We start from the raw sequence: 26,991 nt of genomic DNA on the forward strand, positions 1-26,991 counted from the left end.
TGTACTGTCACTAAAGATTGCGACCCTGAACGTGAGAGGTCTAGCAGCGAAAAGGAAGCAGAGCCAAGTCCTGCGCCTTTTAAATGAAAATGACATCGATATACTTGGAGCTTAAGAGACAAAAGTCGAGGGTGAACAAGAGACCGAGAGCATAGTGCATCGTTTGACGTCGTGGTTTTACGCAGCTGTCAGTCATGCAGTCGGTACTTTTGCTGGGTGCGTCCTGTTTGTGAAGAGGTTGCCGGGTCTTGTAGTGCAGTCGCATGCTTCTTCTCCGTCGGGTCGGGGTGTGGTCCTCGATTTCAGTTTTTGCTCAGCTGAGTGGCGTGCTGTTTGTATATATGCACCTACGGTAGTTGATGAGAGGGCTGCTTTGTTTGATTTTGTTGAGGAGTATTTAAACACGGATAAGCAACTTGTCGTTCTGGGGGATTTCAATTGTGTACTGAGCTCCGGTGACAAAACTAGCCATCGTACATTTAGGGATCGTAGCACAGAGGTACTTTCGCGCTTGATTGACGAGTTTGCACTGGAAGACGTTGCAGAGTGTCTCACGAGCGAGCGACGGGTTCAGTATACTCATTTTCAGGGTGCTAGCCACGCCCGCCTTGACAGAATCTGTGTCCGCAGAACTGGCTCCAAAATTCCAGGATTATTATGTTTTGGCGGTAACGTACTCAGATCACTGCATGGTTCAGTGTACAATTGGAACAAGAAAGGGAGGTAGCGGTTTTAATTGGGAATTGTGGAAGTTAAATAATAAGCAGCTGAATGACGAGCAATTCACCAGACTAGTAGAAGAAGAAATTGGTAGGATTTGTCAGGAGGACAGCCACGAACTGGGTCAAGAATGGGAACTGTGTAAGCAACAAATAAAAATCAAAGCTATAGAAAAGGCCAGCTGCATAAGGTTTCAAGAAAAACAAAATGAAATGCATTTAAGATCTTTGCTAGATAAATTGTTAGGCCGGGAGTGTAACACGCCAGGGTTATACATGGACGATATTAGAAAAATAAAACAAAGACTTCAACTGAATGACGAAGACCGTTATCGCGGAGCACTGGTGCGTGCGAGAGCGGAAAAACTTGCCATGGATGAGACGCCGACAAAAAGATCGTTGGGAATAGAAAAAGCAAATGCAAGGCGAAATCACGTGGCAGAGGTAGATTGGGCAGGACGCACAGAGACCGATAACGAAGGAATCGCGAAAGCTTTCCGGGAGTATTATGAAGAGCTTTTTTCGTCCCGAGAGGTTAATTTGGACCGTTTCAAAGAATCCTTTCTTGACGCGATGACAAAAATTGATGACGAACAAAAAGAAAGACTGGAGCGGCCAATAAGCGAAAAAGAAGTGCAGCAGGCAATAGAAAATTTAAACCCAGGGAAATCACCCGGGCCTGATGGCCTGAGTGCGGCTTTTTATAAAGCGTTCAAGGAACAGCTATCTCCTTTGTTGTGTGCCTTATTTAATGAAGCGTATGAACTGAAGGCACTGCCTGCGTCTTTCGGATCGTCGCACACAGTACTTATTCCGAAAACTGACCAACCAGATAAGCTTAGGCAGTTGTCGTCTTACAGGCCCATTGCTCTGACAAACGTTGATTACAAGATTTATATGAAGGTGCTTGCTGGCAGACTACAATCGGTTATATGCGAACTAGTGGGCCCTCACCAAACGTGCGGTATCAAAGGGCGATCCATCTTTCAGAACATTCACAAAGCGAGAAGTGTGCTCGAATGCTGCGATGCAACTCATGCGTGTGTTGCTTTACTGCAGTTGGACTTGGAGAAAGCTTTTGATTGTGTGGCGCATACTATTCTGTTCAGTATATTAGACCATGTTAATGTCGGCGCTGTTATTCGAGAGGGAGTGGCCTTGGCGTACCGTAACTGCACTACGAGATTAATTGTCAATAAGTCACTGGGGGCCCCCATCAACGTACGACGCTCGGTGCGCCAAGGTTGCCCCCTCAGCCCTCTTTTGTTCGGCATTTATATTGAAACATTGTGTTTAAGCATCCTACAAAACAATGACATTGATGGTTTTCGACTGCAGGAGTCAGAAGTCAAATTGCTGGCTTACGCAGACGACGTTGCGGTTTTTTGTGTGAATAAGGAGAGTATAAAGAGGACAGTGGATGTGGTAAAACATTTTAGCAAAGTCACAGGGAGTAAAGTTAACTGGGGTAAGTGCCTGGGATTTTGGCACGGAGAATGGCAGCTGACCCCCGACACTTACGCTAATGTGTCGTGGGTTACAACGCCTGCAAAGTACTTGGGTGTGCCCTTGGAATTTTACAAGGAAAGCGAGCCATACTGGCTAGAGCAGGTCAGAGAAACCCGTGAAAAAGCGGAGAAATGGAAAAGCGCTCAATTATCAATATTTGCAAGAGCCGCAGTTTGCAACCTTTTTTTAATTAGTAAGTTATGGTATGTAATGCAAGTGTTGCATTGCTCCCGTGTAAATGTGCAAAAATTGCATCGAGTTTTTGCGGTGTTTGTTTGGGCCTCGAGTTGGGAGAGGTGCAGTCGGACAAATTTGTTCCGGCAGGTGAAGCATGGGGGGCTTGGTCTGGGTCATTTGTTTGTGCGACAGATTGTAAACCGGTTTATGTTTTTTAGGGATGCCAGTGATCCATTCCTGCGCACAGTGTGTCAACAGAGACTTGGTCGAGCGTTGCCTGATTTCGTAGTGTATACTCAATGTATGCCTGGTTCTCTGTTTGGCTTCTTTAGGGAAATTGTTTTGAGTGTGAAATTCTTAAGCGCACGTTTTTCGAAAGAGTATTTAAGTAATGTTAACAGGAGAACATTATACAAGGATGTTTGTAAAGTGGTGTTACCGGTGCCCTTGTACCGAGCTTTATACTATGGAGGCACAGGAAGTAATGTACCAAAACGCGTAAAGAAAATGCAAGTTGCTACGGGAGCTAAAACGTTTTTCTTTATGCTACATACCGGTACTTTGTGTGTAAAATCATTTATGGAGGAAAAGGGTATGTTCCTACCGGGGGGGGGGGCCCAATGTCTCATCTGCAAACAGCCAGAGACAATAGATCACGTGTTTTTGCATTGCTGGGAGGGGGTATATTTGTGGTATCTACTGCAAAGGACAATAAAAGAACAGTTGCCACTTGATTCCCATGGCATTAGGTATTTGCCATTGGATAACCATGATGATATGCCGTTAGATCAGGTTATGTTAATGTGCCTCCACAATATATGGCGCTCACGAATGGCTGGTTATCACTGCGATCCAGATGCGCGGCCAGCCCGCATGTAATTCCGCGAAGGCGTGCAGCGATGGCTTGATATGCTTAAATTGCAACCATGTGCTCCTGAGTGGCTGTCAAAGCTGGAACCTTTGACGGTGCTCAAAAAATTTTAACATGACAATGCTTCTCCCTCAGTGGGTGTTAGGCAATGCGAACTAGCTTTGTGTACATATATTATTCCTTTGTTCCTGTTGTTTTGAGTTCCAGTGCGGTGTATTTGGGTCAAAGTCAGGCAATAAAGAAAAAAAAAGGAACGAGAGCAGTTACGGAGTCTTGATTCCACTTCCGGCTTCGCTAGCGAGCGGACGTGTATTCATGGGCTCCCACGGAGCGGTGTCAGCGGCCCAGCAGGGCCGCGGTAACAGGTTTTTGTCCTCTGACAGTGAGTACCAGGTTATTTTGCCCAGTCTTCCCACAGGTCGGTTCGTTTTAAATACCGTATTTTTGCACGCTGACATAACTGCCCGGCCGTATAGGGTTGATGATTTTTGAGACGCCCTCGCTCAGCTTGCGGTGCTCCCCGAAGTTATCGCTTTGGGGGCGTATCGAATGAGCCATGTGTGGGCTGTTACACTCAAGGATGCCGAAGCAGTCAAGAAGGTGGTCAGCATTGGCGAACTGCAAGTGAAGAAGAAGCGATGCCTTGTCATTGACCCGGCCAACAGGGATATACGCATGAAGGTGCACTGGCTCCTGCACAGTGTACCAGACGAGGACGTGCGTATCGCCTTCGCTCCTTTCGGCAAGATCAGTGACATCTCTCGAGAGCGGGTGGCGTGTTCAAGGAGTGACAGACAAAGGCTCTACCACGAGAAACATGACCTTGAAGCTGAACGTCGGTGTGAAGATTGACGATCTACCTCATCAACTGAGCGTGTCCGGTGAGCTAGCTCTTGTTGTTGTGCCGGGCAAGGCTCCACTCTGCCACAGGCCATATTCGCCGTGAGTGCCGTATCCCGCGGTGCTGTGTCTGTCGTCGCTTCGGCCACGACGAGAGCCAATGTTCGCGGACCTATGCCAGCTTAACCGGACCCGTGGGCAGTGAGGATGTATCTGACCTGCTCATGGACGAGGCAGACGTGGAGGAATCATCAGCTGCAGCAAGTGCGCGAACCACTGTGGCGACGTCGAATAAACCTATACCGCAAGCGGGGTACAACACTGTACAAGAAGCCGTGGTTGAAGAACCGCAACAAGTGCCTTCACGAGACGTCGCGGAGACGCCGAAGGGCACGGTCGAAAAGCCTGCAGACACCGACGTGGCCGTCAGCCAAGCAGACGCCGACAGCATGGACACTGCGTTCGGAGTGGCTAACCTCCCGGCAGGGAAACGGCCGCACGGTGATACCGACAGCAAGCAATTGGATCAGGAAGGACCTGGTGGAGACGAATCACTAGCGAAAACGCCAGGACCAGGGATGCGGCGACCATCCTTCAAGCCACGACCGAGCATTCCCGTCGAGGCTCGGCAGGCAAGTAAGCCGCCTCCGTAGTTTTTTTGCTGTCAGGGTCGTAAAAGGGTTGGGGGAGAAGGGGGGATATTGGTGACAACAATGGCTGAAAAACTGTATAAATTAGCATTTGAACGGATGCAGGATAAAGGCGTTTACGTTCCATTTAAATCCAAGGCAGAATTTTGGTTGAGAAGCCTGCGGTTTCAATGGTATCGCAAATGTATCAAAAGAGAAGCATTTGCATTGTGATGGGCACCATTCTTTCGTGTAGCCATGGGAAGCATTCTTGAAACAGCGTTACGGGTAGCCACTCTAAACATAAGAGGGCTTTGTGCAAGGAGACAGCAGTGCCAACTTAGTCGCGTTCTTCTTGACAATGACCTACATGTAGTTGCCGTCCAGGAGACAAAAATTGAAAACGAAGAAGCGACTGATCGAATATTGTCCAATTTCCGTATGCAGTTTCATGTATGTGTATGCCATGCAGATGGTGGATCAGGTGGTTGTGCCCTATTCATACGCAATAACATTGGGATTTGTGTGGAATCAGTGCTTTCTTGTTAAGTGGGCGCCTTTTAGTCGTTGATTTCACCTATTCTGGTCTGTATTTCCGTGTCATTTGTGCCTATGCACCGAATGTTGAAATAGAGCGTCGATACTTCTTTGAGCGTTTTGATGCTTACATACACTGTGACAGAGTGATAGTACTGTTGGGAGATTTCAACTGCGTGTGCTCAGCTTGGGATCGCCCTAAGCGTGCACGTGTCCGAGACAAAAGTGCAGAGGTGCTAAATGCAGTGGTACATGAATGCAATCTCGAAGACATAGGAAGCGTGCTGACCGCGAAAATTGTCCGCAGCACACTCATTTCCAAAGTGAAATTCACGCGAGACTAAACAGAATATATGTATTCACTTGAGTTGGTGTCCTTGTGTACTGCCTACAAAGTCAAGCCCGTCCAGTTTAGTGATCATTGCTTGGTGATGGCAACGTTTGGGGAAAGACAGAGGAATGTTCGATTCAACTGGGACCTATGGAAATTAAATGTGAGGCTGTTGGAGGATGAGGTCTTCGTTAACGCAGTAACGGAAGAATTCGAAAAGTTACTTGAAATGCAACCCCCTGTTTTGCAATCGAATGCGAGGAATTTAAACAGAGAGTTAAAATGAAAGCTATCGAAAGAAGTAGCCTCATAGCATACCAGCAAAGAAAGAACGAAACAAAACTTCAGCAAGAACTGGAGTTCTTGATAAGCATGGAAAACATTCAGCCAGGTAATTACACGAAAGAAATAAGGGAAGTTAAAAGCCAGCTGGAAGGTGTGCATGCAAAAATATACAAAGCGGCCATTGTATGCGCTAGATGAGAGAAGCTCTGGGCAGGAGAAACGCCAACTAAGCGAGCGCTATCTGACGAAAAACGATATGCATGTCAGAAAGAAATACGCCAGTTAGCAACCGGGAACGCAATCACATCGGATAACATCGTTATCAAGAAAATAGTTGCCGATCATTTTAAGGATCTGTTTAGTTGCTCACGCGAGGTAAAAGACGGATTCCAGGAATTTCTTTCGCTTATGCCACGTCTGGACGAAACAGTCAAGAAGCAACTGGAGCAGCCAATTACTGAGGGCGAAATAGAATGCGCAATCGATGGCCTCGCCCTAGGTAAAGCACCCGGGCCTGACGGTCTAGGAGCGGCTTTTTACAAAGTTTTCAGAACGAAGGCAGCCCGCATGTTGCATAAGGTACTGGGTGAAGCTTACGAAATAAAAAGAGTGTCCTTGTCGTTTGCAACTTCGCACATTGTGCTCATACCAAAGAGTGATGATGCGGATAAACGTTTGTTTGTAGGGTCCTATCGTCCGATCACTCTTACCAACGTAGATTACAAGATTTTTATAAAAGCTCTGGCCAAACGCTTGCAGTCAGTATTAACAACTTTAGTTGGACCGCACCAGACTTGTGGCATAAAAGGCAGAAGTATAGCAACTAATGTCCATGTTGCTCGAAGTATTCTTGAGTGTTGCGATGCATTTGGTGACCGCGTGGCTATAATGCAGCTCGACCTGGCGAATGCGTTCGACCGTGTATCGCACGAGGTTCTGCTATGCGTTTTGGAGCATTCGAACGTTGGTACTGTTATAACCGAGGAAGTGAGAATGGCCTACACGAACTGCTCAACGCGAGTCATAGTAAACAGAGAACTCACTGGCAGCCGGCCAGTTTTGTCGTCCGTGAGGCAAGGATGTCCGCTGTCACCCTTGCTGTTCGCTGTTTACCTCGAGCCACACTGTTTAGCCATTGCAAATAGCCAACTTATAACAGGTTATAGACTACAGGCGGCCCATGTTAAAATCTTGGCTTACGCCGATGATATTGCCATTTTTTGTTTAGACAGAGACAGTATTCAGCATGCCACAACTGTTGTACAACAATTTTGTGAGTGCACCGGGGCCCAGATAAACTGGGAAAAGTCATGGCGTTTAGCATGGGGACTGGGGAGCCACGTCATCTGTTCCAAGACGTTATCTTGGTGTACCGCTTGATGCCTATCGCTACCCAGATCCATATTGGGCTAACCAAGCATTGTTTGCAAAAGAAAAGGCTGACGCGTGGCAAGGAAGGCAATTGTCGTTGTTTTCCCGAGCCACAATCTGCAATCTCTTCCTTGTATCTAAGATATGGTATGTCATGAATGTGTTGGGTGCCATGAGGATCAGTGTACAAAAACTTCGTGTTTTTCCTGCATTCATTTGGGCGTCGACATGGGAGAGAACAAGTCGAACCAATCTTTTCCTTCCTGCCAAGAAGGGAGGACTAGGGCTTGTGTATTTATTTCTGCGCCAGGTTGTATCGCGCTTTATTTATCTACGCGATCAAAACAATCCATTTCTCCGGACAATGATTCAAGTCAGGCTCAGCAGACTCCTTCCAGGGTTCGTGGTGTCATCATGCCAAAATATGTGCAGTGCCGTGACTGGATATCTGCGTGAAGTTATGCTTGCTTATATGTTGTCAAATGTGCGTTTCTCTCATGAGTATCTGTGCAATGTCACCAAGAAGAAACTCTATAGAGACTTCACTGACATCACGCTTCCCCAGCCATTGTACCGTTTGCCATACCGTGGAGGCCCCGGACAAGACGTCCTTAAAAGAGTTAAAAGATTGCCGGTATTATCTTCAGTCAAAACATTTTTCTTTAAATTGCACACTAACACGCTACCCGTTAAGACATGGATTCATAGCAAAGTCATTTTCATACCCTGGACTACCAATTGTTTTTTATGCAAAAACCCTGAAACAATAGAACATGTTTTTTTTTTGACTGCTGGGACCCAATATTTCACTGGGATGTTTTACAGCGCACGCTTAAGAAACAGTTACCACTCGATCCATATGGAATAAGGTTCTTGGCGATAGAAACTTCACAGGATATACCATATGATTTGATTATGCTTCTGGGCCTGCACTCAATATGAAAAACGAGGATGCAATTCGAACATGCTGACCTTGTCGTGCGTCCTGTTCGCGAGCATTTTGTTGAAAGTGTCGTTTCACTAAGAGAGTGTTACCGAGCACTCCCTGATCAACCAGAATGGATTACCTTGCTTGATGTTCTGGCGCCGCTGAGAGAATTTTAATCTGTGTTTGCCGAAGCCTGGCTTACGCGTTTTATGCACTGTATCTCAGATTTCACTTTCATATGTCAAAGTCGGCAATAAAGAAAAAAACAACTACGGAGTCTATTACAAGTTCAGTGCGGACTGCTTAGCGACTTTTCTATGCGATCAATTTCTGCAACAAAAGAAAAGAGAGGAACGTGGGAGTCCTATCATTGTATTCCCACTCATAACCTTCTACCTCTTCTTTTTTTTTTGCTTACACTAAACAGCATGCCTCTTAAATCTATTCTGTACGTGAAAAATATACCGTTTGCTGTATTGGAACATACCTGCAAAAAAGAGTGGTGGCTCTAAGGACAATGCTTACTAGAGTTTCCCTTTATAGAAAACGAGAGCATGGAGCACCTTTCGTTAACGCTATTGCTCCGCAGAAGTCGGATGGACTCGTGGTGGTTCACAGGCTGCCCATTAATCATGATCCTGCCAGGACAGTTCACGTTGTGACGTCACCAGTCTGTCAACCAATCAGGAAATTTCGTCCCCGGTTTGAAAGAGGTCTGACAATTAGCATGTGATAACGGCAGTGTTGGTGGCTGCGGAGTGTAGACTGAAGCCAAACAGCATTTACGAACACAGCACAAACAAAAGAAGTACTTTATATAAAACAGGATGCGGCCAAGAGCAACATTACATTCACGCCTTGAGATGCTAGCCGGGGGCGCTAATTATACACAGTCGAGGAGCTCTCGTTCAGCTTAACACTTGATAATTCACATGATGTCGCCTTATGCCGTACGCAGAGCTGACGGAACACATTATATGACAACACTCTATTTAGTACTACTACGCAAGCCCCTAAGACGAACAAATGCTTAGTCTATACTATTTAGCAGCCATTCGATTCAGCGCGGCAACAAAATGCTGTATATTAGCATTAATAACTGAATACCACCCATTTCAAATAATAACGTCCATAACTAAGCAACAACGTGCACGAGAATGCTCCTGCATCCGATGTAATAGATACTACTCAACCTTTAGGTTTGTCCTATCATACCAAATCACACGTTACATGTCGCATCAGATGACAGAGCATACGTTATCAAAACCATACCGTTGACATCCCCAATGAGCCACTGCAGAAGGGTTCTTTCAACCAACGAAAAAAGCTGACTGTGCGAGCTTACTGCCATTAGTGCCTTGCTAAGATGAAGTAAGAAAAAATACGCGGCAAATGCACTAGTACGAACATTTTGCAATTTTCGTTCTTGATTGTCCTTGCAAAATATATGCCTGCAAACAGATAATGTCCCTCCTCCAGTGCGAATTGTTTTATACGTCGTACTAGCAGTACTTCATGCTTGCGAGCGAAAATTGGTAACGTCCCAAAACAATTATTTTTTGTGCAAGTCAACAGAGCGCGTCATCAACTTTAAAAAAATAGGTCATACCTCACCGAAAGTTGCAATAACCGTTACTTAACTTTGCTCTAAACAGCGCTTTTAGCAATAATCCCTCTTAAAGGGCTTAGACTAAGATGCTAAATGAAGATCAGCCTATTTCTCCAAATTCCGCAATAATGATCAGTAATAAATCATGCAACGTTTGGTTGATACGCCCATAAAACGGTAAACCCATCGATCACACGTATTGTGCATGTGAGGGTTTATGATCTCAATCGTGCGGTATCTCCCTACCTTAGCTGATTCTGGATGTGCACTGTGGATATCTGGAACATGAATCTATCGCCGGGAACAAGACCCCAACGCAAAGCTGTTGACTCCTCTTAATCGGCGCAAAGTGAGAAAGCGACATCTGCTCCTCGTTCCGTTTTTCTACTAGCAATCTGGGGTGACCTTCAAAAACGGACAGTTTCTCGACGCCAAGTAAGAGCTCTCAAAATTACTGATAGGAAAATATTTCCAATTTCTGCTTCTTCAGAGCTAATACACCCAATCATCGTTGAAGCAGGGAAACAAATCTACTCTTCCGAAGTAAGGCTGCAAATTCTTGAAATACGTGATGTCACACTCTGGATGGCCGTAATGATTGACTGTATGTAAATACTGACTGACAGCATACAGTTCGCCCAGAACGCATTTGCAAGATTTCAGTATGCCTTGGCACTTCGACTTGAAATGGAAGGACACCTACCCACAAGTGTGGCGAAAAGAAATAAGAACTGGGCCAGCCAGATGAAAAAGCTCTATTCTGCATCACAGAGTGCAGCAGCAAGAGACGACCGAAAACATCGAAATAAAGAATACCGTGGACGTGAGACGTGCCACGAACCAAACACAATTTTTCGGATGAATGAATGTGAATCGGGCTATGCGTGCTGGTGGTAAGAAGAGCAATTACGCTGGAGAAAACTGTGCACACACAAAAATGTCCTCCAGCAACATGGAGCCGTTTTCAACAGGAGCAAGGACTATGTCTAAGCGTTTGCCAACAAAGTCCTGAAAGCACGTACGTAGCATATACCATGGTAATGGTGTTATTCAAGGAAATGCATGAATCTATTAATGGCCGTACTTGATGCTTCCAGATCACGTCTTTTCTGGGACGTCTTGCAACCATGACATGGCGATATAGTCTCCATTCTTGGGAAGCGTCGATTCTGGGACTTTCTTGTGACCAAGCAGAATTGCCTGCGAAAGCGCTTGACGTTTGCAAATTTTATGATAACCGCTTGCGGGGCACTCATATTAGCCTTGGTGATGATAACTACTTGGCAAAGATAATTTCTAAAACTAGCTGGAGAGAATTTTGATATGCGTTCACGAATAGGACGCAGAGGTTCCTTTCCATACGTTCCATTAGTATTTCCAATGAAGCTCTCTCATTTTTTGGCCAAGGGAAGAAGTCGGGCGCGAACATGATCTTCGCTTGGTAGTGAAACTGGTAGCAGTCGTCCTCAGATGTGCCAGAGAGCCCAGAATGTGGCGCATAAAATAAAACATGTACTCGCAGATTAGCGAATTACATGACGAACTAATACGTTTTAGCGGAATCGGTAGATGTTTAATACCGACTCTAAGATGAGACACGTAAGATTTTCTGCATATCAGTATTATCTGGGCATGGAAGAACTTTGAGGCAGCCACGATGTCCAGGACTAACGGATGCAGGCACCCGACACATAATGCAGCAAAATGTTAGCAATGCCGCGAGAAAAACTAATGAAATATTAACCCACTGACAAGAGCCGTTACGCAAACTGCTTGAGAGGTGCTCTCCTCTGCATATTAGAAAAGGATAGCTTTAGAATTCAAATGCTGAACAAACAGATGTTACCGCCTTCGATCTGTACGTCGACCCTCAATTTGTGGAATGCTGCCTTTAACAAGCCTCATCACGGATTATTCTTACGAAACCGCGCTACATTCGCAAAGCAGAGATGTCGCCAATGCTTGGAAACGATGGAAGTTGTGCGCGCCAAGTGACAAGAAGGAAAAGTTTGGCTCGGATATGCCCGATGTACAAAGTTAGACAAAAAGTATAATTTTTTTCTCCAAACAATGGTGGCAGAACTAAATGCATGGCACCAGCGGATACATGCAAATTCATGCTCGCATTTCACAACGCGAATAATTGATAAGGCGTACGAATTCAGGTAGTGTACTGGAGAAAAAAAGACAATAACGAGAAAATACTCCGTATGTGACACCTAGCACCAAAAAAAAAACAATAAAAAGATGTAGATGGCTCAGAGTGTCAGAGTTCATGGCAATGAAGCCTTGTGTTTGCTGGCCCCCGTGTTTGCATTATAAGCCTTGTGGTTGCTATAAAAAATGAGCACGAATTCGGAAGCAAAGGGGCCTCAGACAAAATAACAAAATAAAGAATCGGGGAAGACCGCTTTGGATGACGCTGTTATCAGTGTTTTTTGGCAAACAAAAACAGAGCAAGCGAAAAACAAAATACTGGGCGTACATACATTGGTGAAGAATACGATATTTTAAAATTCGTGCAAATTGAATGTATATAAAATAAACTACCATTTCACTATTTCTGTGTACATTTTGGCGCAATAATACTCTTTTGTTCTTAAAAGACTAGTTTGGGGATTGATTTTATGTCTTTTTTTTTTTGTTGGCGTCTTTTCAAGGGTACTTGCAACTGTATTCATTACTCGGTTTTCCTAAATTAGCATTTAACTGCCGCCACTTGCGAGTTATACGTATGCGGTACTAGCATCAATGCATATTTTTATTAGCACGAGACTCGAAATAGAGTCTCTAAGACTGCTCAAATGACAATATCCGGAACCACAGCTTATTGTGAAACACTATCAGCTTTCGGTCTTTTCATGGTACCACTGTCGGGAATATTTTCATGATTTGACGGTATAGAGACCCATATAAAGTTTTGTTTTTTTCAGCTTCTCCGTGGCAGGCCATAGTTACAGAGTAAGTTGCCAAAAAAAGACGTTTATGGGAACTGAGAGAACTCACAGCTCTCGATTATTGACGCTTACGAAGCTGTTTTACTGAAGTCAAGATCTAAATTGGCCCTTTGGGCAGTGAGATCTTACCGTCAACAGCGAATGAAATGAGGATCAGCTGAGTGTCTCTACACTTGCGGAAATAATCGGGATTCGGGGATGTCATAAAGAAATGCAGACCTGGTGTCAGTGGTCAGTGGTGTCAGTGGATATTTTTCTATGCTTCAGATTTTGCATGTGTAAATGCCGCTGTTCTTTTATAGTTTTTCCAAAATAATTGTTTTTGAACCTCGTCATCAACTCTCCGCATTTGATCATAGAGGTGTCAACGTTACGGCATGGGATTGGTTCACTTGTCAGGCAGTTGGAGTCCTTCGCTAAAATCGGTGTGGAATAGTCAAAGTTGATCAGAACAATTTGTTAGAAGTAATGATTTTATAAGTATACTGTGTGCAAGATTCTGAGATTTGGAAAAAAGCCTAAGCATACCAGGGACCTGAAGAATGTAAAATGAGAGGAGAGTTGACCGTATGAATTGGTGAATCCAGTGTGCTGAAAGTATTCGAATAAGGTATACTTTTTGCATAGGCTTTGTAGGTCGTTTGCGGTACAAGAGCAAGCACAGTAGAAGAGAACGCTGATCAGCAGCTGTAAAAGCGATGAAAGATACTAGATGCACTTTTAAAGCTTCCTGGACTCAATGCCTCGGCTATGTCAAGTACTGATCAGCAGTACGGCAAGCGCTCTACGCATGGACGGCGGTACCTTACTATGAAAAGTTAGCAGTTTTCGAATTGATGCTTTCTTTAGCAATCAAAACACAAATCATAGCCAATATTTTCACTCTGTGCCGCAGTTGTTGCCTTAATTTACTGTGAGAACAAAATCTGGCTTAATATGATGATAAATTTTGTGGCATGTTGTGAGAAATATATTTGACGCTGTCTTCCATTTGGTTCGTGCTCCCATTTGAGTGTGATAAAAAAAGCTGAAAAACTGAAATATCTTTGTGTTCACCACTGTGAATGAAGCGTGCGTTCCCAACAGGAGACAAATATATAATGCAAATACAATATGGTCATTTCGAAGAGATATTGGTAGTGTTATTATAAAAACATTTACAATTGGCCAGCATACTTACCATTTTTGTTTAGTTTCTAGAAACAAAGTGCATGTTTTGTATTTTTGACCAGAATTGGATACAAAAATGTCATCTGCTGAACTACAAGCTATTGGTTTAGTGTCCAGGGTTTAACGCCCAAAAGCGAATCAGACTATTAGTGACGTCGTATTAGAAAGCTACAGAAAATGGTTGACCAGCGGGTGTTACTTAGAGAGACACGCACGCTTTGCAAAAATCAGGGTTTCTGCACAAAATCGCACAGTTTCAGGATGCGAACTCGAATATCAGAGTGAAATAACCAGAAAAAAAAGCAGTAAATATAGTTTCTTATTTCAGCAAAAATAGGTAGCCCGCGCGATGAAGCTCATCACGGGGTGCACCGTCTCCTGTGATTGACTAAGACGTTGCGTGACAATATTTTTAGGCCCGGGCAAGCTGCTGATGAGACTCCGTTGTGTTACGTGGTGATCGCAGCTCCTTGCGGCTTTGTGAAAGTCATTTGTCACGCCGTTTCCACTAGAATGACCGTTGGGGATTTCACCACATAAACCCGTGTCAGATGGGCCTACAAACGATGCAGCACTTCCGTTGTTGGGAGCGGAGGCTTTAAATGAAAACTTGCTGTGGTATAGAGTAAGGCATTTTGAAATGTAGTGCGTGTTATTATTAGCAGAAACTATATGGTTCTTTCGTTCGGAACCCGCCGCCGGTCACTCACCGGTAAAAAAATGGGTACAAGCATCCCCATGCCTGGCGCCCGGCTATCACAGGGGTGTGCGTTTGGAAGAGCCTACGCAAACCCCGCTGCGCTCCTTTTGGGGAAAAATAGTTGCGAACACTTCAGCCTGCAAAGGTGGTTCGAGTTACCGTGTTTCACGGGGTTCGGAACTGAAAAAAGGGCCACATAATGGGCTTTTGCCGCGCCAGGCGGACTTATTGTTGTACGATGGCGGAACTGATCACTGCCACATCGGAGCAACTGTTTGAGACCTATGACCCCTTTCCCAAACATCATCATCATCATCATCATCAGCCTGATTATACCCACTGCATGGCGAAGGCCTCTCCCATATCTCTCCACTTAACCCGGTTCTGTGCTAGCTGCATCCACTTGACCCCTGCGAACTTCTTAATCTCATCCGCCCACCTAACTTTCTGCCGCCCCCTGCTACGCTTTCCTTCCCTTGGAATCCAGTTTGTTACCCTCAGCGACCATCGGTTATCCTCTCTTCGCACTACATGTCCTGCCCATGTCCATTTCTTCTTCTTAATTTCCACTAGAATGTCGTTAACTTGAGTTATTTCTCTGACCCACTCTGCACGCTTTCTATCTCTTAATGTTACCCCTACCATTTTTCGTTCCATAGCCCTCTGGGTTGTCCTCAACTTAAGTAGAACTCTCTTGGTTAGCCTCCACGTTTCAGCCCCATAGGTGAGTACAGGCAAGATGCAACTGTTGTATACTTTCCTCTTGAGCGATACCGGTAAGCTGATAGTCATAATCTGCGAGTGCTTGCCAAATGCGCTCCATCCCAATCTTATTCTTCTTGTTATTTCCTTTTCATGATCCGGATCTGCGGTTACTACCTGTCCTAAGTAGATATATTCGCCTACTACTTCCAGTATTTCGCTACCTAATGTAAACTCCTGTTCCTTCCCGAGGCTGTTGAACATTACCTTAGTCTTCTGCCTTTCCCAAACATTTCACCCCAAAGAGCCGAGCACCAGGCCATGGGAAAGCTGGTACCCATTGAAAAGCCGGTGGGTATCCGGCGGCACTAGGGATCGATCCCGGTATCTCCTGAATGCGGTTTTCGAATTCGAATATTCAGCGGTTTTCGACACCCTCGAGATAGGCAACTGAATCTGTGGCGATTATCTGAGATCCTCTGTCCCCGATAAATTTCCCTCACACGAAGTTTTCTTGGCTATTACAAATAACGTTTCCTCTCACACCAAGTGCGCATCGTCTGGAACTTACAAGTCAATGTTGGATTCATTGACGGTGTTCCAGCAAAGCGCGGGCTATGCCGTTATTGTAGTGCATCAAAACCTCCGAACTACATCGAAAGGAAAGTTTTTTTTTTTTTTTTTTTTTGCCGTAAAGGCTATTTTCATAAAACATTGGCTTCCTTAAGAAATGATTGTATTGAATAAAAATGTGGAGGTGCTGGGTATCGATCCCAGTACCTCTCGCATGCTAAGCGAGCGCTCTACCATCTGAGCTACACCCCCTTTTTTTTTTTTTTTTTCTTTATTGCCTGACTTTGACACAAATACAACGCACTGGAAAACAAAACAACAGGAACAAAGGAATAATATATGTACACAAAGCTAGTTCGCGTTGCCTATCCCCCACTGAGAGGCAGGCATTGTCATTTTAAAATTCCTTGAGCACCGTCAAAGGTTCCAGCTTTGACAGCCACTCAGGAGCACATGGTTGCAATTTAAGCACGTCGAGCCATCGCTGCACACTTTCACGGAAATACATGCGGGCTGGCCGTGCATCTGGATCGCAGTGATAACCAGCCATTCGTGCGCGCCATATACTGTGGAGGCACATTAACATAACCTGGTCTAACGGCATATCATCGTGGTTTTCCAATGGCAAATACCTAATGCCATGGGAATCAAGTGGCAACTGTTTTTTTATTGTCCTTTGCAGAACATCCCACAAATATACCCCCTCCCAGCAATGCAAAAACACGTGATCTATTGTCTCTGGCTGTTTGCAGATGAGACATTGGGCCCCCCACGGTAGGAAAATACCCTTTTCCTCCATAAATGATTTTACACTCAAAGTACCGGTATGTAGCATAAAGAAAAACGTTTTAGCTCCCGTAGCAACTTGCATTTTTTTTACGCGTTTTAATACATTACTTCCTGTGCCTCCATAGTATAAAGCTCGGTACAAGGGCACCGGGAACACCACTTCACAAACATCCTTGTATAATGTTCTCCTTTTAACATTACTTAAATACTCTTTCGAAAAACGTGTGCTTAAGAATTTCACGCTCACAACAATTTCCCTAAAGAATCCAAAAAGAGAGCCCGGCATACATTGAGTATAAACTACGAAATCAGGCAACGCTCGACCAAGTCTTTGTTGACACACTGTGCGCAGGAATGGATCACTGGCATCCCTAAAAAACATAAACCGGTTTACAATCTGTCGCACAAACAAATGACCCAGACCAAGCCCCCCATGCTTCACCTGCCGGAACAAATTTGTCCGACTGCACCTCTCCCAACTCGAGGCCCAAACAAACACCGCAAAAACTCGATGCAATTTTTGCACATTTACACGGGAGCAATGCAACACTTGCATTACATACCATAACTTACTAATTAAAAAAAGGTTGCAAACTGCGGCTCTTGCAAATATTGATAATTGAGCGCTTTTCCATTTCTCCGCTTTTTCACGGGTTTCTCTGACCTGCTCTAGCCAGTATGGCTCGCTTTCCTTGTAAAATTCCAAGGGCACACCCAAGTACTTTGCAGGCGTTGTAACCCACGACACATTAGCGTAAGTGTCGGGGGTCAGCTGCCATTCTCCGTGCCAAAATCCCAGGCACTTACCCCAGTTAACTTTACTCCCTGTGACTTTGCTAAAATGTTTTACCACATCCACTGTCCTCTTTATACTCTCCTTATTCACACAAAAAACCGCAACGTCGTCTGCGTAAGCCAGCAATTTGACTTCTGACTCCTGCAGTCGAAAACCATCAATGTCATTGTTTTGTAGGATGCTTAAACACAATGTTTCAATATAAATGCCGAACAAAAGAGGGCTGAGGGGGCAACCTTGGCGCACCGAGCGTCGTACGTTGATGGGGGCCCCCAGTGACTTATTGACAATTAATCTCGTAGTGCAGTTACGGTACGCCAAGGCCACTCCCTCTCGAATAACAGCGCCGACATTAACATGGTCTAATATACTGAACAGAATAGTATGCGCCACACAATCAAAAGCTTTCTCCAAGTCCAACTGCAGTAAAGCAACACACGCATGAGTTGCATCGCAGCATTCGAGCACACTTCTCGCTTTGTGAATGTTCTGAAAGATGGATCGCCCTTTGATACCGCACGTTTGGTGAGGGCCCACTAGTTCGCATATAACCGATTGTAGTCTGCCAGCAAGCACCTTCATATAAATCTTGTAATCAACGTTTGTCAGAGCAATGGGCCTGTAAGACGACAACTGCCTAAGCTTATCTGGTTGGTCAGTTTTCGGAATAAGTACTGTGTGCGACGATCCGAAAGACGCAGGCAGTGCCTTCAGTTCATACGCTTCATTAAATAAGGCACACAACAAAGGAGATAGCTGTTCCTTGAACGCTTTATAAAAAGCCGCACTCAGGCCATCAGGCCCGGGTGATTTCCCTGGGTTTAAATTTTCTATTGCCTGCTGCACTTCTTTTTCGCTTATTGGCCGCTCCAGTCTTTCTTTTTGTTCGTCATCAATTTTTGTCATCGCGTCAAGAAAGGATTCTTTGAAACGGTCCAAATTAACCTCTCGGGACGAAAAAAGCTCTTCATAATACTCCCGGAAAGCTTTCGCGATTCCTTCGTTATCGGTCTCTGTGCGTCCTGCCCAATCTACCTCTGCCACGTGATTTCGCCTTGCATTTGCTTTTTCTATTCCCAACGATCTTTTTGTCGGCGTCTCATCCATGGCAAGTTTTTCCGCTCTCGCACGCACCAGTGCTCCGCGATAACGGTCTTCGTCATTCAGTTGAAGTCTTTGTTTTATTTTTCTAATATCGTCCATGTATAACCCTGGCGTGTTACACTCCAGGCCTAACAATTTATCTAGCAAAGATCTTAAATGCATTTCATTTTGTTTTTCTTGAAACCTTATGCAGCTGGCCTTTTCTATAGCTTTGATTTTTATTTGTTGCTTACACAGTTCCCATTCTTGACCCAGTTCGTGGCTGTCCTCCTGACAAATCCTAACAATTTCTTCTTCTACTAGTCTGGTGAATTGCTCGTCATTCAGCAGTTTATTATTTAACTTCCACAATTCCCAACTAAAACCGCTACCTCTCTTTCTTGTTCCAATTGTACACTGAACCATGCAGTGATCTGAGTACGTTACCGCCAAAACATAATAATCCTGACATTTTGGAGCCAGTTCTGCGGCCACATAAATTCTGTCAAGGCGGCCGTGGCTAGCACCCTGAAAATGCGTATACTGAACCCGTCGCTCGCTCGTGAGACACTCTGCAACGTCTTCCAGTGCAAACTCATCAATCAAGCGCGAAAGTACCTCTGTGCTACGATCCCTAAATGTACGATGGCTAGTTTTGTCACCGGAGCTCAGTACACAATTGAAATCTCACAGAAAGACAAGTTCCTTATCCGTGTTTAAATAATCTTCAACAAAATCAAACAAAGCAGCCCTCTCATCAACTACCGTAGGTGCATATATACAAACAGCACGCCACTCAGCCGAGCAAAAACTAAAATCGAGGACCACGCCCCGACCCGACGGAAAAGAAGCATGCGACTGCACTACAAGACCCGGCAACTTCTTCACAAACAGGACGCATCCAGCAGATGTACCGACTGCATGGCTGACAACTGCGTAAAACCGCGACGTGAAACGTTGCACCATGCTCTCGGTCTCTTGTTCACCCTCGACTTTTGTCTCTTGAACTCCAAGTATATCGATGTCATTTTCATTTAAAAGGCGCAGGACCTGGCTCTGCTTCCTTTTTGCTGCTAGACCTCTCACGTTAAGGGTCGCAACCTTTAGTGACAGTACATAAGCCATTTTCTTAGAGTGAAAAGAGGCCAAGAGAATGGTGCTTACCCTTCACGTCTAGCATGGCGCTAGACGCTTTCGTTGACGCCAGAGCCATGAGGTTGGACTGGCAGACCTTGTGACGGGGGCGGCTTTTCGGCAGCTCTCCTGTCCGTCGAGACATTTGGTCTTGGTTTGAAGGTCGCCCTCCTCCCTATTGGCGTTTTTATCGGCGGCTCGTCGTTGCTAGCTGCCTCTGCCTTGCTTAACTCACTTGTGCTCTCGTCGTGGGCACGCTTCGCAGGGCCTTGGACGTTGGTCGCTCGGCCGCTGCTCTTTTCAAGGGTTTCCTGTCGGCCCGCAGACTCCGGAAGTTCAGTTTTTGAGCTCTCGGCATCGCTCACCCTTTCTTCCTCTGACGGTCCGTTGTTCGGTAGCGTGACTTCCTTGTCTGGCCTACTGATTATCTCGTCACCGCCCCCCGGGGGCACTAACATGCCTGTAGTTGCTGTTAGCTTTTCAGCTTCTCCGACCCCCTTTGCGGCCTCTTCTGTCTCTGCGACATCCATTTGGAGCTCCGTCATGTCCGCCCTCGCTGTCGGTGCAGTGGCCACTGCATACGTCCGTACGCAATTTTCCTCGGAGTGGCCAAAACGCTTACATGTCGAACACCGCGGAATTTTACATTCCCGGCGCACATGACCGGTCCCGCGGCAGCGCAGGCACTGCATTGGCCGCCCAGGCACCACAACAAGGGCCAACTCCCCTGCAACTCTTATCTGATGAGGTAGGTCGTCTATCTTCATCCCTGGCTTCAACTTCAGGAGTACGGCTCTCGTTGTTGAGCCCTTTTCGTGAACGCCCTGGACGCGCCACCGCTCACGGGTAACTTCGGTCACCTCACCGAAAGCCCCAAAAGCAGTTCTGATATCCTCATCCGCCACGCCATGCAACATCCAGTGGAGCCGTAGCTTCACCTGTTGATCCTCCGGGTCAATGATGATGCACCGTCGGCCTTTCACTAGAAGCTCCTTGAAGGCTAGCAGCCGCTTGGTTGCTTCAGAGCTGCTCAAGGTCACCGCCCAGACATGGTTTATTTGGTAGGCCCCCAAGGCCACCACGTCTGGGAGCGTACCAGTCTTGGCCAGGGCGTCCCGGAAATCTTCAACCCTGAAGGGTCGCACTCGTACGTCGCCGTGCAAAAAAACTGTGTTGAAAACAACACGTCCGGTGGGCAGATGCGGCAAAATGAGCTGATATTCCTTATCATCGTTTGCGTTAAGCCTGTTACCGCGGCCTGCCTGGGCCGCAATCGCCGCTCCGCCGGAGCTCATGATTCACCGTCCGTACACGCAGGTGGCCGGAAGTAGAATGATCTGAGCTACACCCCCAGCGGTAGAGCACGCTAACAAAACCCCATATTGCGCGGGGTCCGCGCAATATGGGTCCGCGCCCGTTCCTCAGGGGTCCGCGCCCGTTCCGTCGATAGCTCAGTTGGTAGAGCGGTGGACTGTAGAGGCTCCCTGACTGCGGACATCCATAGGTCGCTGGTTCGAATCCGGCTCGACGGAGTGTTTTTTTTTTTTTTGAGTGAAGAAGCATTCGTTAGTAGTTTATTTACTGAGGCTGCAGATGCCACATCGGTATAATAAGCTCCTGAACTTCTGAAATTGTTTATGTGAAGTAGTAGTTCCAACACATTACCTGTTAAAACCTGGTTACATGAAAGAGGCTTATTCGTTCCCTGCACAACAGACTGTCTCCTTTGCAAAAAAACAGAGACAATCGAGCACGTCTTTCTGGATTGCTGGGACCCAGTCTTTCACTGGGATGTTCTCCAGAGAACACTAAAGAAAGACCTTCCGTTAGATTCGTACGGCATACGGTTCCTTCCAGTCGAGAGTGAGGGTATTCCTTTGGATTTAGTCATGGTCTTGGGCCTCCACAGCCTGTGGAAAACAAGGATGCAAGTGCAACATGCAGATGTCAACACGCCTTCTGCACGCGAGAACTTTATCGAGAGTGTGCTGCTCCTTAAAGAAACGTACCGGGTGCTTTCTGATCCACCTGACTGGATCAGTGTGCTCGATGAACTGGCTGTCCTCAAGAAATTTTGAACCTTTCGTGACAGCCGAAGTCTGGTTGTTGCGAGTTTTACCATTATTGTGGATCTTTTTTGAATTGATGTCAACTCAAAACAGGCAATAAAGAAAAAAAAAAGGGAAAATAATAAGCTTCTTAACTGCGCTCAGTAAGGAAGTGCACGCTGCTCAAAACTACACCCTTGTGCGAAATTGAAATTCAAGCAGCGGCGGGCGTTAACTAAAAAGTTGCGACGAAACGTACATATATAAAGAAAGGTAATGACCGAGCCCTTTTTCTCTATGCTACATTTTCTGCGCTCGAAGCTCAGTTCTATGTTTGCGTTTGCAGCAACAAGCGTCGTCATGTGATGCCTCCCATTACAGCCACAGGTAGGCATATTATTCTGATTTTCACAGTCATTGGGTTGCAATGAACGTAGCTTGACTCGAGAAGACGCTGGTTACGACTGCCAGAAGTGGCTCAGTCCAGAAGAAAAAACGGCGTCACAGCCCAAGCAAAAACACATGACATTAGTTTAAGGTATGCGTTACAGTAAAGGCTACTTCAAGCAGTAGGCTCGTTTGCTCAGCCTAAAAATCTTTGCAGCCTCTTACAAAGCTCCAGTGGTTTGAAGCAGCTGTGGGTATTTTTCATAGAAATGAAAGATTCTGGATAGCTCTAAATATGTGGTTGTCTAATCTTTATAAACAGCTCGCAAGATTCGTTGGGAACAAGCCATTATCCCCCTATACTCTATTGACACAATGCAGGCTGAGCATTTCAAACATAATGAACATAGCATTGGTAGTGTAATTGTTTATTAATTAGGGGAATATATAGATCATTCAGACAGCTTTTGCGCCACAAGTGTTCGTACGTTTTGCTGTACTGTTCAAAAAAAAAGTTTTTTACTCGTAAATAGCAAGCAGTAAATAGGAAAACCACAGTTGTCCACTCTATTTTTGCCGGTATTCTTAGTTTATTGCACAACGAATAAAGGATGTATATTTAAATGCGCTCTATAGGCGCTGAAAACATTTACAAATTTCTCCTTTTTTTTTTTTTTTTCAAAGAGCACAATACTTCTCTCTGAAGTGTAAAACACGCAGATATTATCATCTTTATAGCTCGTTCTTCAGCTTCCGCTGGGGCAGCATCATGGCAAGTGGAAGGAAGGCTATACTTAACGAAGTACTTAGTGTGATCGCAATGTAGACGACATATGACAGAGCAGCTGAATATTCTTGGAGGTGCGGTGGTGGAGCCATTGCAGCATGGGGATAGTTAACTCTAAGCCACTCAGTCACGAGAAGGATTAGTAGCGACAACGGCTTAGCGAAAGCATTTGGCTTGACCTGAGGAAAAATATTGCAGTAAAAGACTCCTGAAGTGGTTGCCACATCGCTGATCCCAAAGCCTATTGTCGACTCTCTGAAATCTCACGCTTTTTTCGTATTTTCTTTTATGGCGGATTGTTTCGGCACAGGAGAGCAAGCTCACTTCAATGCGGATTATTGGTTGCTACTGCCATCTCTTTTTCAGTGCGTTCACTGGTCGTTAAGTCAGTTTGCAGATTTTCACTCTGCATATTCCTCTCACTTCAAGACAAGTGTTAACGATAACTCTGATCAGCGCTAGATTTCGATGGACGAACCGATCGTTTTTATCCTTGGCGAGGACTCTTGTTTCGTCTCCAGACATGAAGTGCTCGGGTGTGTATGCTTTATCCGTCCAAAGTTTCTCTTGGTCTCTATTCTTTCGCAATCATTGTTCACGAACTCAAACAGCAATGCAATTTATGCTCGATGAAGAGCGGTGATTTGTTAAAAACTATGATTTCGTTTCTTAAACAGGAATTTCGCACAATATCAAAAGGTCCGTATTGCGTTCTCGGTTGCGTCCGATATAATAAAAGTGGGAATTATTTTTTCGTGTATTTGAAAGCCGCGATTAGAATCCAAAATGGCGATCGTTTGTATAGACCAGTAATTTACTTTTTGTATAATATTTAACATACCTCTGAACTGAACTCACAACTGAGGGCCTCCTTAGAAGAACTGTCGCTGTTTACTAAGTAAGCGGCCCTTTTGGTTTTCAATGGTAATTCCATACCATGACATTTTCAGCGGATTTTCACATCCACGAGACAGGGAACTCAGTCGGTGACAATGAAATAGGATTCTCACTCACCGATAAATTTCCCCTGCACAAAGTTTCCTTGGCTATTGCGAGTAATGATTTATCTCACACCCAGTGAGAATCATTTGGAACTTAGAATTCCATCTAGGATTACTTGTGTGCTGTTCTGTCAGCGCTCAGTCTGTGCCATTCTTGTAGGATATCAAAACCTCCGAACTACATCGAAAAGTAACTTTTCTTTTTGCAAAATAAGCTTTCGTTAAAAAAAAAACATTGGTTTGGTTTAGAAATGACTGCATTCAATAAAAATAAAAAAGCCTCTCGCATGCTAAGCGAGCGCTCTACCATCTGAGCCACACCCTCTACGGTACAGCACGCTAACAAAATGCGATATTGAGCTGGAAGAGGTGCGACAAGAATCTAGGCCGCAGCTGAGGAAACCGGACTGGACCGAGAAATGGAACCTCCTTTTATTCGCCCTCCACTCGCAGTCACCCGCTCTCTAATTGGGTCGTTAGACATCGAAGGCACAATCTACATTTCCTATGGGAATCACGTAATTCTATGCCTTCATACACGGCGGACCTTTCCTGGTATAAGTTGCCGCTGCACTCATATATCTCCTACTGAGTCATTAGCTTTCTTCAGGTATTGGTTAACTCATTGTCAAAACGCATTCGGTGGTAATCTACGAACCAATTCAAGCAGACGAAATAATTACAAGTGAAGGCTCATCTAAGAAAGAATTTCCGACATTTGTACCAGCTAAGCAAAAATTGCCACCTATAAGGAAACAATGAGAACGTAGTTCCTGGTCTTAGAGTCCTCGCCCTGTCATGTACTGTCAGGGAGGTCAGTGCTCTTTGTACACTTCTTCACGGTGCCTACGCTCCTTCGTTCAGCTCATCATTGTTGGTTAACCAGTTAGCTTCTTACCTTCTCAATAATATCAAGCTGGCTCATTTGAATGCCATATTGGCGTACAAATTTGCAGTGCTTTTCGAAAACTGTTTCACCGAAGTTAAACTAATAACATGTAGTCATTTCTCCTAATAGTACTTTTTCCTAAAGGCGCTTGTGGCATCTGGCAAAAACGTAAGCAAAATTTAATGTCCAACAACGTGCTCATGAACCTCAGGCATCAAGCAGCCACCCTGTAAACTTTAGCCTCGTAGGAATTTTTCCTAGCTTTCTTAAGCTTATCTGCTTATTAAGTCTTATGAGACATGATAGTGAATATACCATAGTACTTACCCAGATTAGGACCGGTGGTGAAAATTTTTGAAGGGAGTTCAATGGGCGCGTCTTTTCAATATATATGCCTGCTTTAAGAATGCAGACCATTGAATCCATAGACAGCGCCTAAAATTCCTGTAGGCTTTTCAATAACTGAGGATGCGTAGTGGGGTCATTCCTTATTAGCCGCTTTTTGATATCTCTTGGAGTTGGTTTTAGGTGAAAAGCGCATTTTAGCAGTGAGCTCGAGATAATTTTCTACCAAGTGATGAAAAAGGAATTGAAGGATGTAATCGGTTTCAAAGTTGAAAGAGGAAAACTGACTTTGCAGTTGCGAAAAGAAATGACGCGCTACAGCCACAATCCCGTTCGGCAAAAATCGACGACATCAGCCTTTGAGGATGCTATTTTTTTGTGCGGCACATGTTCACAACACCTGAAATTCGTAAATGTAGACATCGGGCGCTGATTACCAGTGTACATTACATTGCTGGCCATGCAGGTTCCGTCGAAAGCTCAGTAGTTAGAGCGGTGGACTGTAGAGGTTCCCTGACTGCGGACATCCATAGGTCGCTGGTTCGAATCCGACTCGACGGAGGTTTTTCTTTTTTTGTGTAGCAATCCTTTGTACTTTATTGATTCTGGATGCCTATGCCACAGCGTTTTAATATGTTCCTAAACTTCTCGAATTGTTTTAGGAAACTAGCGTTGCCTAATCCTTCACTGAGGAGACAGACAACTCAGACGTAAAAATATTGTTACCGGGAAACGCGGGACCAAAGTGATGTGCTCACAGACAAAGACGACGATCGAGGAACGCGGGCACGACAAAGCGTTGAGAAAAAGGACGACGCTGAAAGAGTGGATTCTGCACGGCTGCTGAAGTCTTAGCATCGAGTTCAGTCCATTGCAGTGCCGTCATATTAAGTACACCCCCTAACATCTTGGTGGAGGTGAAATCTTCAGTCGACACTGAAGCTCCTTGCATTCCTCCAGACTCTGAGGGCATGGACATTCTTCCCGGTGCGGCTACCTTGGTGGCCGGAAAACGCCCCCACGACGCCGTTGACAGCGGGACGCTTCAACAGGACCACAACGGATTAGACAGACCGCCGCCCAAAACTCCAGGTTTGAGGCGGTCTACCCTGAAGCCGCGGCCGAACATTTCGGTCGATTCAAGGCAGGCGGGGAAACCGCCTCCATAGTTTGTTGTGCAAAGTGTCATTTTGGGCTAAGGGTATTGGGGTGTGGCGCGAGGGCAGACACCATTTTATAAGGCGTTTTTTTTTTCTTTTGGATATGGCGATCACAATAAGTGAAGCACTGCGTGTAGCATCTATTAACGTGAGAGGCCTTGGAGGAAGAAGGCGACAGTGTCAGCTCAGTCGCCTTCTTCTAGATAACGACCTACATGTAGTCGCCGTGCAAGAATCGAAAATTGAGAGTCAAGTTGCTACAGACCGAATGGTGTCCGCTTTCCGTAGGAATTTTGATGCATGTGTCTGCTATTCTGTAGGTGCCTCTGACGGTTGTATACTTTTTCTTCGCAATAATCTTGGTATTATGGTACAGTCGATTTTCTCGTGTCAAAGCGGCCGTCTCCTTGTCGTTGATTTTTTGCACTGCGGCCTTGATTTCCTAGTTATTTGTGTGTATGCACCAAACGCAGAGACTGAGCGAAAATTATTTTTTGAAGGATTGGAGTCATATTTAAACAGTGACAAAGTGATAATCTTACTGGGCGATTTCAATTGCGTTTGCCAAGCTTCAGATCGCGCCATTAAGTCAATTGTACGTGATACAAGTGCTGATGTTTTGAATGAAATGGTCCATGGCCATGATTTTGAAGATATTGGAAGT

General features: G+C 45.2%; 2 non-coding genes across 2 annotated transcripts; one reads left to right on the top strand and one right to left on the bottom strand.

The window, feature by feature from the left end:
• Positions 1-16,087: 16,087 nt before the first annotated feature.
• On the bottom strand, positions 16,088-16,160 carry TRNAA-AGC (transfer RNA alanine (anticodon AGC)). Its single transcript has one exon. It is a non-coding gene; the product is annotated as a tRNA-Ala (tRNA).
• Positions 16,161-21,150: 4,990 nt separating this feature from the next.
• TRNAY-GUA (transfer RNA tyrosine (anticodon GUA)) lies at positions 21,151-21,242 on the top strand. Its single transcript is given in 2 exon segments — positions 21,151-21,187; positions 21,207-21,242. It is a non-coding gene; the product is annotated as a tRNA-Tyr (tRNA).
• The last annotated feature ends 5,749 nt before the right edge of the window (positions 21,243-26,991 follow it).

The sequence above is a fragment of the Amblyomma maculatum genome, chromosome 4 (genome assembly GCF_055883805.1).
Source record: "Amblyomma maculatum isolate TAMU_Amacu chromosome 4, ASM5588380v1, whole genome shotgun sequence".
Classification (NCBI taxonomy): domain Eukaryota; kingdom Metazoa; phylum Arthropoda; class Arachnida; order Ixodida; family Ixodidae; genus Amblyomma; species Amblyomma maculatum.